Source organism: Protopterus annectens, chromosome 2.part0 (genome assembly GCF_019279795.1).
Source record: "Protopterus annectens isolate FY-2018-M chromosome 2.part0, PAN1.0, whole genome shotgun sequence".
Classification (NCBI taxonomy): Eukaryota; Metazoa; Chordata; order Ceratodontiformes; family Protopteridae; genus Protopterus; species Protopterus annectens.
The window spans coordinates 714914738-714928902 of NC_056728.1; the positions used below are offsets into that span (position 1 = coordinate 714914738).

The following is a 14165-nucleotide window of genomic DNA, read 5'->3' on the forward strand; positions in this document are numbered from 1 at the left end:
AGGCACAATGCAAGGATAGTTTATCCATCTTGTTTTATATATGTGCGCACACACATGTGTGTGTGTGTGTGTGTGTGTGTGTGTGTGTGTGTGTGTGTGTGTGTGTGTGTGTGTGGTTGATGAAGTTTCCCCTTTCATAAATTCGCTATTTGGGCTAATGTGCAAGAGACTTGTATTCTAAGCTGAGATATCTCAAAATCCCTATTATGCTGCTTCTAACACCTGACAGAAATTACGTAAAGATGCCCTCACATAGAACAATACTGTTCAATAGCTATAAGTTTGGGCCACCAGGCTGAAAAATGCAAAACTACACTTACTGAGGAGACTGAGTAGAGAGCAAGTGTTATGTTTTTTAGATAAAGACAATCTACATCTCACTTAACTTAGGTTCTTTATTATGTTAGGACTACTCAAGTCCAATGCCTCAGAACACAGAAAATCTTACATTTTCACAACCAGTGGTATAACCTTTTTTTTTTTCAATAAACATCTTTATTAAATTATCACATATTACATAGGCAATCTTACATTTATATAAATGAAAAACAAACAAAATGACACCACTTTAGTTGCAAACATTAAACATGACAGACATCATTGAAACAACTGTAGTTGCAAACATTGTACTCCACTTATAAACCATCCAGTCATTGTCAGTTAAGCATTATATAGCTCTTTCAAATCCTGCCTCTTATACCTCATTCCTTCTCTGCATATACTGTTTCCACGGGTCTATATTATATATTTGAAGTTTCAAAACTTCGAACCTCATATGTTCGACAATATATGAGCGAAATTTGAAACTTCGAAAATATAATAAAAAAATTTAAAAAAAAAAACTTACCTGAATGTTCTGAGCTGGGGGGCAAGCCCCCCTGCACTCCCTACACCCCCTACTTAAATATACCAACTCCGAGATCACACTTTGGTGCAGAAAAGGGACATTTTTTCATTCTGCTCCAAACGGAGCACTTGATTTTAGCCTTTGAACTTTTCAAAGTTCGATCATATGGTGTCGACCATATGACATTTGAACGTTAAAAAGTTCGAATAATTAATAGGGACCCTGTTCACACAATTCACATTTTTTTTCTATGTAGTTTGCTCCTTTCCTTTCCTAAAGATCTTAATTCCAGTTGTTTTATTTCTGTTACTATATTTACTACTTCTAGTAAAGTTGGTCTAGACTTTGATTTCTATTTTCTAGTAATTGCTTTTTGGCATCCATCACAATTAGACTCAGCAAGGCTTATACTGATTTGTAACAAAGACTTGTAACTCTCTAGTCCTGATCATTTCTGTGATGGAAGACTTGTTTAGTGACTTACATGGAGATAATGAAAGTTGTGACCAAGCAGTGTTACAGTCTTATTTCTTATGTTTTTCCTTTTCTTTTTCGTCCCTGTGGTGTTATGCTCTTTATGTGATCTCTTGTGTTCCTCCTCTTTAGGGGAGGTTTAATAAGACAAAATGCTGCAGGATTTGGCTCCTTATTGAAATACTCAGACTTGCTATTCATTCACCCATGAATGGTGAACAAAAAAAGAAAAAAATGGAACAAAGAAAATGCCGGGCATCACTATTCTCTTTTAAATTTGATTTATGCAAGAGGAAGAACCCCCCACCGGCATGCCCCAAGCATCTATATCATATCATCGACAGCTTAGGTCATCGAATCCTAAAACATTGACATCGACACCTAAGCATGGAAAGCTTACAATAGTGAACGGCCACATAATCAAATTCTTTCCTCAGGAAAGAATTTGCGTGGCCGTTTGTAAACAAAATAAACAAACACACCCAAACATAGTGTGGAGCTTAACCCCCCACCCCTAACTGAATATACCAACTCTGAGATAGCTCTACATTGAGGAAAGGGCAAATCCCCAATAACTGCCACGCAAATTCTTTACAGAGGAAAGAATTCGATTATATGGCCATTTGTTATTGTAAGCTTTCGACAACCTAAGCTGTCGATAATACAATAGGAACCCTGCCCCAATATGGGAGGCAAGCCTCCCACCTCTGAACTTTTGTACACCATTTCCAAGGCTGCAACATTTCAGAGAAAAGGAAGCATTTTCAGCAACTGCAATCTTGGATTAAGTATATAAATTTGCATTTTCAGTCATTCAATCTCATAGCTCTGGAACTTTCACTAACAAGTCCTGGAATTTCAAATGGTTACCACAGGAGCTGTACTGGCAACATCTCTAGTTAATTCAGAAGATGGGGTAGAGGCATTCCTTCCATTGTCTATTGAATATTTATTTGAGTATTATATTTCTGTTTTTTGTTGGTGGTGAGGGTTTAGTTTTGCTGCTGTTTTAGTTGCATAATGATTGCTTTTTCAGCAGTGAAGGACAACGATACATTGCGATACCCAGTGCCTTCGGAGTGCATATTTTCATTGGTTTGCTGCATTCTTTGGTAGTGCTTCTTCAATTTTGTGGGCATTTGTTCAGTATGAGATTGGCACTATTATACTTAGTAGGACTTGTTCATTATCAATGTACTTAACAAACGTTTGTTTGCTGGCTAACATGTCCATTTAACTACTTTGCTTTAAGTACAGATTATAGCTATTCGTCTTTCATTATTGTGTATTCTTTAGATTTACTCCTTTCTTATTTGTTAGAAAATTGTATTTATGAAGCATATTATGTAGACTAAAAGTATAATAGTTGGAACATATTCCTTCTGATAAACATAAAAGATGTATTGTTGTGTAGGCAACTAAGAGTGCACATGCATTGCTGGTGAAAATAAAGTACCTTTTATAAGTACTTAAACATTAATTAGGCCATCAAAGTTGCTAGAACTGGTAGATAATAAACTCTCTGAATTGTATTATCAAGTTTTAAATAGTTAGCTTAATTAAAGGGGGTGGGACACCCTGTCAGTCTCAAGGGATGTGACAGAAGTAAGCTCTTTCTCAGTATAATGCATTAACAAAGGAAGTTTAGGAAAGGGAAATTAATTATGGTAATCAAGGGGAAGAAAAGAATATATAGTTATGTTAACATGCACTAAGCAGAAATAGATTCTGTTTACTAAAAGGGAGTAATATACAAGACAGGGTACAGTTTAGTGCTACAAATTGAAGTTAGACTTAATAGTACACAAGCAAAGGAAACCAAAGAAAAGCTGGACGAGGGACATTGTTTCAAATATGCCTAATGAAGGTAAGAGGGAGAAATGATCGTGTTGTGAGAATAGGAAACAGGGTAAGGGAGGATGGTAAAGCAGGGTGAAATGGAAGGTGAACATTTCCATTGACTAAATATAAGGCTTAAGGGTTGGGAGGGTGGCTTAATGGCTAAGGTGTTTGCCTTACAAACACAAGGTGCAGGGTTTGATTCTCACAAGGGATAATTGGCTAGGCTTAAAATGGCTTGGAAGGGCAGTTAGCTTAGTACTAAACTATGAACTATGAACTATGAACTATAAGGTAGGACAGAAGAGAGATAGCATGGAAACATGTAAACAAATATGTAGGATACTGAAATGGTAGGACAATTTTTTGAAGTATAGAAAGAATTAGTGGTAGTAGTTGGAGGAAGAGAAGTGACTGATGTTAATTTCATTTAAGTCTGGATGAAGGAAAATAAACAAAATTTGAAAAGAAATCAGATGGAAAACTGATACAGGAAGTGGTAGTGATTATCTGAAGAGGAAAACAGGGTTATAGGATTGGACATACTTTTGAGAAATGCAAAGACAGACACAAAATGTAATGTTTATTTATTATGACAGTTACAGAAGAATATAAAGCATAGAAATAAATGAACAAGGAAACATTTCAGATTATGCACACATAATGAGGTAGAGTGATGGGAAGAGTAATTTAATGAAAGCAGGTAACTTTACAGAGAGCAGAAGTGCTTGCAGGGCAAAACAGAGCAAGGACATGTAAAAGGTGGATAAATAAGAATACACGGCATCTTGTGACCCAATACTGATGGATTTACTGCACTTTAGGAAGTCAAATAGTACCACAAATATTCAGTCTAGAGATCTAAATCTCTTCCCTAGCATCAACAGCATGGTATGGAGGAACAGTTTTATCTCACAGAGGATACCACTGCCCTGGAGCAGACTTCCCATCCACATAAAACAAAGCTCATCCTGTCCATATTGAACACAACTTGGATCTATGGATAGGAAACAGAAAATTTACCCCAGGACTGACTGTCCCTGTACTAGTAATGGATAGATAGACGTAGCTCCTAAATGCTTTATCCTGTGCATTAATCACCTCAAATTATCTATAGTATGATCCCAGTTATTTTCACTAGAGATAGTATATAATTATTAACCATGGGATGAGTAATGCCAATCTAATACCAAATTTGATAGGTTAATTCAAGCAATAAAAGGCTTAAAATGACTTGCTAGCCTAGCATTTACCTATGAACATTCTGATAGTTACAAAAGATGGAAAAAAACTGATCTACAGGAGGGAGCTGTGGAGGAAGTTAGGGAATTTTACTGTAAGTTATTCCAGGAAGGCTACGGTTAAGTAAATTCAGAGAGGTTGTATGAAGAAGTCAGGAGGAGTGAGATTATAGTCAATGTGGAAGAAAATGAGTATTTAGGTTTGAAGGTCAAGGTTAAGACACCAAAGAATGCCATACAAGAATTAAAACACAGGAAGCCAACATAAAGGTATTTGCAATTAACATGAGTAGGATGCTAAGAGTATTGTAGGTAAGAAGCAGTCTGATTTTGATAAAGATAGATCGTGTGAGGATCATTGGGGCGACTGCTGAGGTTGTTATAAGGAATGGAGGAAAAAGGCCAAATGAGCGTGGCCTTTATATTTTGTACCAAGAAAGGTTCTGCTAGAGTGATGTGGGGGTCCTTGTTGAGAATTCTAATAGCACCTCAGTTTGGTGAACAGTTTATTATGGGGTAGAAATTCTGTATGAGAGTTAAAGTAATTCTGAATGGATCCATGCCAGAATACATTGTCACCACAATGTATTATTTATATACGCATGATAAAGGCGTTATCCAGAAAAGTGAATGACATTAAAAGATAAACTGAACAGGAATGACACAAATGGCTATTTCAGTCTTTTTTGAGGATGGCAGTATACTGAAACCTAAGAAAGCAGAGGTGTTACAGAGAGTGATTGCTGAGTATAATGTTCTTACCATAAACAATGTTGTTGTTCTTCTTTCGGCTTTTCCTGGTCAGGGGTTGCCACAGCGGAACTCCAGTCCGCTAATGATTGGCAGTAGAGTTTTATGGTGCCGAGGTCCAGCTCGATGCCCAACCTTCAACGAAGGCATGCCCATTTATGCATGTTTTTCGAACGCCACTTGACCTCAGGGAGGACATGCAGATTCCACACAGAAGGCACTCCAGCCGAGAATTGAACAGGAGAACCACTTGCTGTGAGGCAACAACGCTACCGCTGCACCACTGCGGACCATAAAGAATACAAAATTATATAGTTCTGATACAAAATGTGTTATTGTTACATATAATTTTGCAGCCCACCTGAACTATTTCATGGAAATGAAAACCCAACCATGACATCATAAAAGGCTGAAGCTACAATGCCTCACTACCTACATTACTGAATAGGCTACTGTATTCCCATGATAAATCCATCAATAGCAGTTTTTTTTTTGCTTCTGATAAAGGCAAGTAGTGAACTAGGTCTTGCAACTAGGAAAAGTTATGTCAGTTAACTTAATCAAAAATAAGACCACAGGTGGCTAAAAGAAGCTTTGAAAGAACCCTATGTTGAAGTTTGATAAAAAGCTGCATAGGACATAAGACTGGCTAAGATGAAGAATAAAAAAAATCTACAGAAGATAAAGACTAAAACTAGAGTTATAGCACACTAACATAAAAGTATAAGCAAGAAAAAGAAGATTTCTGGCAATATTTGTAAATAAAGATAGTAATAGTGGTAAGCAGAAGGGAACTGGTAAAGTATGCTTGTGAGAGAAGGAAACAACTCACTAGAAGTGAATGAGAAGGGATGGAGAAGGCAGCAACTAACATGAGATTATAAGTAAAGACATGAAGACGCATAGCACAGGAAGGCAGAGAATGGATAAAGGAGTCATTGCACCCATTCAGTCATGAGAAATACGACATGTGGATAGTGGTACCTATATTAAAATATTCAAGTAAGGTGCCTAGTAATGTAAGGAAAATGTTAATCAGACTGCATGTAAATTATGGGGTATCACTGAAAATGCATCTACTCTGAGGAAGAAAGTGTAAAATTGCATTTAATAATTCATGAGAATACAATCATGATGGTGATGCCTGCTGTGATTAATGTGAGCACAGGGCTTGAATGGGAGGATTTGAAACACACTGCAAAGAGGTACTGAGGGCATTGGAGTAGACTATTCATTGTCTCTTTACCTACTTTATTTATTTTAGGGTCATTTGGGAGCCAAAGTCTTTCATAGCAAAGAAACTAGTCTAAAACAGGATACCAGTCCATCACTAAATGTAGACAGAAGTAGAAAAGTTGCAAAATAGCATATCATTTTGGACAGAAAATTAATAGAATATCTAGCTAAGAAAAATCCTTTAATAAAAAATATGAACATGAAATACTCTCCTGGGATTGCAGCTTATCAGTATATAAACCATTTTAATTTCAGGTATTAATATGGTATATTATGTTTATTTGAACCGTTTCCATTGATGATGTGGTTATTTGGAATGCTTGGATCTCTAAGGAGTGTTAAGGCAAATCTGTTGTGTAACTGAATTATTAATGTCAGCATGGATATATTGTATTGTATGCATCATTTCTTTCTTGATCTGCTTTCAATTTATATTCTTCCTCTTCTGCTTAAAAAGTTCAGTGTAAAATATTATGATCTTTAATTTTATGTCTAGTAGTTTAGGTTTCTGTAATATAATATTTTATAGTGCCAGATCACAGATCAGTCATAAAAAAATTGCTTTAACTACCCAAATTTCATCTTCATTTGTTCAATTGCATAATGTCAGAAATCTAAATACTTTTCTAAAGATCTTCAATGCTGTCTTGCACAAATAAGTTAATAAATCATTATTTAGTTAGGTTACTCGAAAAGTTAAAATCTTTAATTGTACAGAAAGTGCTATGAATAGTGTCTGTGCCTTTACTTGCCTTTAGTTTTTTTATGAATGACATTGTTTTTGATAGCTTATTTCTGTGCTTAGATATTTTAATAGTTTTCACTTCTGTACAACACTGAAGTCTGAAATGGTAATAAAAACGTTTTTCTTCAGAAAAGGTAAATGCAAATCTAAGATGTTATTTGCAGAGGGTTGTTGTACAAGAAGTCTCATATTTCAGCAATCTGGACTACCAAAAATATAGCTTGTAGCAGCTTACAATAATTAATGAAAGGAGACAAAAAACTCTGCAAAAATTCTTTCTAAAGAAAGCTGATACAAATTTGTTGGAAACTGAAACAATAAAAGTAAGATGTTTCAGCAGTTGTATTCAACATGTCCATTATTCATAAGACAATTTCTTGACTTGAGGCATGCTGCACAGAATGGTTCTAGGATTCATTCAGTAGAGCCTCAGTTTGTTGTTTTAGTGTGCATTTAACAGTACGTCGGTGTACCCTTTGACAGTATTCTGCAAGAGCCTAATGTCGCAGTGTTATCATATTTTCTTGGAGCAGTTTTCTACAAATTTTTACCAACTAAAGAAAATTTTATTTGTAGAAGAGTCCTTCTATACTAGTAAGACTGTAATTTATTTTGATACTTTGGCATCAATTAACGTGCACTGAAGTCTGTCTTTCATAGTTATAACAACCATATTGACAAATATCTGAGTTTATCCAAATCTCTTTGCTTGAGCTATTTAGCAAGTTTAAACATACGTGGAAGTTACTTCTTACTAGGCATATGCAATGTTATTTATTCTTTTTGCTTTTAAATTTCTGTAAGTTAATAGGCTGTTTATGAAAATTTAGCTATTGTAACAATATGAAGACAGGAAGGGTTACACCACTTCCATGATATTTATCTGACGCTTATCTTTTTATTATAAATGGACATGGCATCTTCTACCAGAAAATGACGTCTGATTGTTTGCTATGGTTTTATGATTTTTTTTATAAACCCAAAAAATGTTATCTAAAAAGACAAATGTTTCAGACATGTTACTTTTCACTCCAAGCTGCTGTATTTAGAGGTGAGATGCATGTTATGCATCATACTGACAATTTACAAAGTCTCTGAAATGCCAATATGTTCTTCTGACATATGTGGTCAGTACCATTGAGGATCATTATGCCATGAATGGAGAACTTAGTAGATGTGTGCATTGAGTAGAGTAGAGTATGTTGTAGTGACTAATAATCGGTGAGGTTATTTTTAAGATAAACTGAACAGAAACAGAAAAAGTCAGTTGACAGCAAAATAGGTCACATTGCACTCTACTGAAATAATGCAGGCACAATTTATGTTCTTCATAAGCTTGAAATAGTCAATGTGTGTTTACATTGGTGCAGGAGGAATGCCTTAAGGGGAGATTTTTATGGTGCTATAACCTAGATAAGCTGTAAGTTAGTACCAACTCGTTGATGCCAAAATGTGCTCTTCCTTTGTTTGTATCTTTTTATACTCTGGTGATACAGCAGATGTTCATCATATTGATCACTGCTGCAGTTGCCTTAGCTCTGTGGGTTATATCCTGCCAAGGATATAACAGCCAGCCAGCTTCCAAAGCTTCAGAGCACCTTCCATGCATCCAAACCATCAACCAGCCCAAGCCAAGCAGACTAAAAAGACAGTTTGGGTGCCACACTTTCCTGATGTCAAACAGAAAGTTTCACTGTGGGCTTTTCAGGTTTGACGGTCAGGTCATGTTGTTCCTTTGCAAGGCAGATAAGTTTCCTTTGGGGGGAAAAACGTTCTTACTAAAAAGAATGTTTTTTTTTTTTAATTGCACTTTTCCTATTTAGAAAACTTATTTTTAACCTATGAGTTTGTGTTTTAAAGACTGTCAAAAGAGTTGACTGAACTTCTAAACATGAGCACACTTTTTTCCTGTCAGTTTAAAAGTTGTTTAAAGTAATTGAAGAACATTTTTTTGGTGGATAAATTGTGATTATTTTACTGATAGGGGCAGAATGGCTGTTTTTAAGTGCTTTTTACTGTGTTTTTGTCTGGAAAAGTGACATTTAAAGACTAGTTTTTTACCGGCTCTTGCTGTTTGTTTTCCATGGGAAAGATTTGTCTTGACCATAAAGCCAAACTACATATCCCACAGTTGGTCTTTCTTTCAGCTATGAAAAGAAAAAGTTCAACAAAAAGGCTTTGCCACCAGAGCTGTCTAGCAATTGCCTCTGCTGTGGCCATAGATTGTTCCTCAGATTATTCATCTTTTACCACAGATTATTTTGTTGTAGCACCTATAGCCAGTATGGAGTTTGGGTTAGCCTCATCCTCTGCTGCTGTTAGGGTCCTTTTAATGGGCAAGGGAGAGACATTCTTATCAGTCCTGGGAGAGGGAACAGGAAAGACTTCCCTGTTTGGTTGGAATGCTGTGCACATCCATGAGGAAGCTGCTGTTGTCATTAATAACACGGATGGCCCCATTTTCCTGACAAAAAGAAACAAAAAATGAAACACGTATCTACTTTTCCTCAAGTTTTCTTAGACAGGAGTAGTTTACTAGGCCTGGAACAGGGTTTAATTCAGACTATTAATCTTTCTTTTAAGGTGGTTTCTGATAAAAGAAATAGAGATACTTCTTGAAGAGATTCAAAATTCTGAATTTGGACAGGAAGATGAAGGGACAGAGACAGGGGTTTTCCTCAGTTTTCCAATTCAAACTCAGAGGACAGCTCAGTTTCTGATTCTCCCTGTGGGTATGTATCCCTCTCTGAGACTATTTCCAGAATGTAAGAAACCAATGGCAGGAACCACTCAATAAAAGTAAAACAAAAAGCTTTATTAAATTCCTTGGAACCTCAGCTAAAAAAGCAACCTTCAAGGAGTAAAAGTTTTCTTTTATAAACAATTTCTGAACAAAAAATTAAATGCACTTTTTCCACAAGTGTAGCTTTTTAACCACTTGGGTCAGAGTTGTGAAATGTGCAAAGTGCTGTGCAACAGGGCTCTCAGTCTTAGCCTACTTAATATTTCTTACATGCTCTTGCAGCCTCAACTTAAATTTCCTTTTACTTTCACCTATATATGCCAAACCAGATGGACATTGTAAGGCATATATAACTCCCTCTGTATTACAACTATAAGAGTCAGAGGTGTGGAAGGGTTCCCCATTCAAGTATTCAAATGTCTTAACTATATGTTGACATAAACAACAATACACACAAGGATAAGTGCCCAAAATAACAGGACAAGCCAAAGGAACAACAGGGGGCAAACAAAAATAATTGCTTACCAAATGTCTCTCAAATTTCTCCCCCAGCTATGCAAAATACTGGGAAAGAATGTAACAGTCTTGTCAATTCCTTAAATTTCAGCAAAAAAATTCTAATAATATTTAACTAAAGCTACTACCTCTGTACTCAAAACACTATAAGTACTTACAAAATAAATTTTTCTCCTTCCACCATTATAATAACATGGCGTCTCATCATTTACCTATTTTACCTTTATTTCCAGAATGTGCCAGTGTTTTCAATGAGAGAACACTATAGTTTCTCAGTCCCTGAAAAAAATACTAGGAGCTGTTACAGATAGAATTTCCAGAACCTTCACCCATTCCGCCATTTTTGTCAGCTCTGGAAGAGGTATGTGTCACTGCTTACAATTTACCTGATAGTCAGTCTGCTGCACCTAAAAGGGTAGATAAATTTTATAAAGTACCTCAGTCTTTTTAGTTTTTATACACTCATTCCAAACCTGACCCAGAAGGTATAACTTTAGTTGATTCTACTGCTGCTAAACACTTTGTTAATTCCAGTCCTACTCTTTCTGACAAGAATGGAAACATTATTGATAAGCATGGGAAAAAGGATATGCTTCTGTAACTCTGATTTTCAGAATTTTGAATAGTCAGGTTCATATGTTAAAGTTAATTCTGACTAATTGTGAAATATGAAGTGTCTTTTGTCTGCCGTTTCTTCTTGTGAGGAAAAATCTGATTTAAATTATTTAGTTTATTCCATTGTACAGGTGACTACTAATTCTTTACAGTGTGCACATGACTCAGCTGATACTTCTTCCAGGGTAATGGCCACCGGTACTGTTTTGAGTTTGTTTGCCTGGCTGTGCCAGAACCTCCCAGGTGACGTGAATGATGAAAATTTAAATTCCCTTTGGGAAGAGATTTAGTTTTTGGTTCCTCTGCTGCAGAGGCTATCAAAAATTGTAAGCTGATGCAGTGAATCTTTAAGATTTTTCAGCCCTCCTTTTCCAAAATTTCTAAGGGATTCTCTAACCTTTTATCATTTTTCAGCAAAAACAAATAGCTTCATCAAAATGCAGGTAAGCAGATGTTTAACAAGAAATGGCAGGAGGGGTTTCAAAATTCAGACCCCCCCCCACAAAATCCAAGGACAGTCCAATAAGTCAGAATAACTATTTAAAGGACCTTGTTCTTCCACCCACCATGGTAGGCCCATTTCTGGGAAATCTGAATCTACACTTTTATCTTTGGCAACTGATAGCTTCAGACAAATGGGTTCTGAAGATCATTTATCAAGGTTACAGATGGCAGTGGGAAGAAATCCCTCCTTTTGAGGTGATAATTCCTCAGCCACCAGACTAGACTTCTCTGTTTTCCTCTGTCCTTCAATACATGTTGTCTCAGGAAGTGATAGAACCAGTTCCTCCTTCCCAGGTTGGGAAAGGTTTTTATTCAAGAATATTTTTAGTGCCGAAGAAAGAAGATACCTGGAGATAAGTTCTAAATACTTTTTTCCTAAACCTAGTTGTGATAGTGCTCAAGTTCAAAATGCTGTCACTTCACAACCTGTTACCTTTCTTCCCCATTTAAGTTTCCTGATAATACTAGGTTTTAAAGGTGTTTATTATCGCATCCTTGTTCATCCAGAATTCAAGCATTTCTTAAGGTTTTGTGTATCTGTAATCACATTGTCACTTCTCTGCTTTACCATTTGGATTATCCACTGCTCCAAGAGTGTTCACAAAGTGTCTAGCTCCAGCTATATCTCATTGCAGGCTACAGTGTTTTATCATACATATATGACTTGTTTATCTTTGTAGAGTCTTTCTCAAAGTGTCAAGAACTCATTTGGTTGAGAGTTCCCTGATACAACTATTAATTCCAAGAGAACATTCAAAAGTCTTTTTTGACTCCTTCACACAGGATTGTGTTCCTGTGATGTCAATTAGACATCTCAAGTCAAAGAGCTTTTCTTCCACAGGAAAAATAAATCTTTATCTGGATCTGTTAATAAGATTTTCCACTCAGATGTTGGTCATTGCAAGGGAATACCTCAGGATTTTGGTTCTGATTTCATCTATGATTCTCATGATACCCCTGACAAGACACCACAATATATAGACACAGTGGTATCTGAAATGTCTTTAGTTCTAGCACCAACTTTCATATCCCTTTATCTCTCCTTGCCTCAAAGCAATACGTCATCACATGTGCCCTGAACATTGCTTGGGCAGCAGTCTCATGATGGATAAAAGGGCAGGGTGTGTGGGACACCTAGGACAGATACAAGTACACAAATATAAGTGATAAATGCAAGGTGTGTGTGACACCATGAGCAGACACAAGCACACAAATATAAATGAGATGCTTGCTCTGATCCAGGCACTCACCTGTCTGAATCATCTTTGTTCCCATGGATAAGCACTTTATTTATACATCCTTTAAGCAGAATCCAAAAGAAAAAATAACCAGAACTAAGGACTCTGGGGGACTTCTATTCTCTTGAACAGATGTTTTTGTTTGAATTATTTCTGTGTCTTGGATCTTTCAAATTGTTTTTGATTTGCCTGATTGAATTTTTCATCTTTATCGTTGGACTATATGCTCTTTAGCTGGTCAGCCTCACTGATAATATCTAACACACCAGGGATAACTTAAATCAGTTAAGGGCACATAAAAAGTTTTAAAAACTCTGTAACGCGAACGGCATTTTAAATTAGGGTAGAGGTATTAGGGATCATCCTTGGAAGACTTTGACTATTTGTCTTGGCTCACCCTGCGCAGTCCCCCAAGTTGGATTGATTGGTACCCTGACCACAACAGGTGGTTCTAGCAGATTTTTTTTTTAAGTTGCAAGACTCTACAAGCAATGGACTCTGGATTTTAGTACTGTATTTTTCAACTGAAGTTTGGATGTCATATTGTGACTGATATGTCAATTTAAGTTGTTTGAACTTTATATTCAGAACACAGCACCTTCAGTTTTACTGGAAACAAGGCCTACTAGTTTAAATTATCCGGCATTTACAGTAACCTGAAGAAGAGGAGAATAAGTTACAACTGTCTGCATTTATTCTACATTTTATCTGAACTCATAGCCCTGGGATGATTATTTTCTAAATATGACATCTTTTATTAGACGTGACACTATAAATGAAGACTGAAAGACAGATACAGTTCTTTGTGCTTGTAGGATTAAAACTTAAAGTTTGATGAGGATCTTCCTATTATCTACTAAATCAAGTAAAATTATACATATACAACTGGTTAACAACCATTTTAATCCCAAACTTAGTGAGATAATACAGAAATATAAACGTTAGTTACATACCAGAAAGCATACCGAATATACTTCTGAATATGAAGCTGAATTAAGAAAATGAGCTTAATTCCAATTTATGTACTGACATTAATAACTACAAAACCATTTTACATCCATACTACTGAAATAATTCATTTTATTATAGGCACTCATGTAAACATCCAATAGGTTCTTAATACCAGTTTAATAAAAAAAGTTGTTATGTTTATGGTGCATCTGGGCACATTGTCAAAATTAGAAGTGCTTGTGATGAGTCCCAACAAATACATACTCCATTGGAAGGTCACAATATAAGGAATAGTTAGGATAAATCATGAATCCACAAAACTTTTAATCTAAACACTAAGCACGTTTATATCTTTCAAAATGCAACTTCATAAAAGTAAAAGAAAAAATAGCCAGTCCATCCATCCATCCATCCATCCATCCATCCATCCATCCATCCATCCATTCATCCATCTATCTAATTTTGA

At 36.0% G+C, this 14165-nt stretch overlaps 1 protein-coding gene across 1 annotated transcript in view; it reads left to right on the forward strand.

Annotated features, from left to right (window-relative positions):
- MUSK (muscle associated receptor tyrosine kinase) overlaps positions 1-14165 on the forward strand; it is a 1728668-nt gene that overhangs the window by 720814 nt on the left and 993689 nt on the right. The gene's annotated exons all lie outside the window — the stretch shown is intronic.